Source organism: Octopus bimaculoides, chromosome 6 (assembly GCF_001194135.2).
Source record: "Octopus bimaculoides isolate UCB-OBI-ISO-001 chromosome 6, ASM119413v2, whole genome shotgun sequence".
NCBI classification, from domain to species: domain Eukaryota; kingdom Metazoa; phylum Mollusca; class Cephalopoda; order Octopoda; family Octopodidae; genus Octopus; species Octopus bimaculoides.
In genome coordinates, this window is record NC_068986.1 from 84,036,900 (window position 1) to 84,037,927 (window position 1,028).

Genomic DNA, 1,028 nt, shown 5'->3' on the forward strand with positions numbered 1-1,028 from the left:
TATATATATATATATATATATATATATATATTTACCAGCTTCTCCGCAGTGCTTTCATCTACTAAGTTCACTTAAAAGTGTCGGTCAGCCGGGTTATAGAGGAAAATACTGATCCAAGATTCCGCATAAGCAGTGTGTGCGGGGTATTGTCATGCTGTAGGATTGCACGTCTTAGATTGACCAATGCCGGGTAGCGGCTTTCGAAGCATCATATGCTTACTACAGTTGTTCAGCATAAAGGTTTCCGTTCACAATATTACCACCTGGAACAAGCTCAAAGTGTAATCCCCCATTGGATTTCCACCAAACACACAAAACGACATTCTATTCAAACCTCACTTGCTTGATAACAGGTTCCGAAACCTGGCCGAAAGGAAAACACTGATTTCTTTTATTAAGATTACGAAAATAGGTCCTTCTTTCATCCCCAGTTACAATTCGACGCCAAAGACAGGCGTCTCGAAGATTTACCAGCAGCTGTTTGAAAATGTTCGTACGTCGATGAGCCTGATCATTGGTCAGTTCAGGAGGAGCTTCTCCACAGCGTCTGTTCACGAAGCCCAGCTTATGGAAGTGTCAATTTATGGTGATCATACTAGGATCAAGTTCTGCCGACAATATACTAGTGTTTGTGCTTGGCTGTTGTTCAACCATTTCAAGCAATGTCTCATCTCTCACAACACTTGACATTGGTTTGCCTCCGAGGTTGGTGTCACATTCCTTGAAACGCTTGAACCAGTTTTGTGCCACACATTCGTTGACAGTTTCTGGCCTTCCACACTCCTTTTTCCTTGGGTAGCGTAAAATGGGTCTAATTTGAATTTTCACCACTCGTTATCAAAGCTATAAAGTAAGGACTAAACACTTAATGCTTATATGTTATATATGACAATAAAGAATAAACAATTCAGCAAAGGTTAGACAAGATGTTTCAAATTAATGATATAACACGGAGATACTAGCTGTCAAAAATCATCGGTGAAAATTCGAAAACAATTTTGTCTCTACCTGGTGTATTACATGAATAT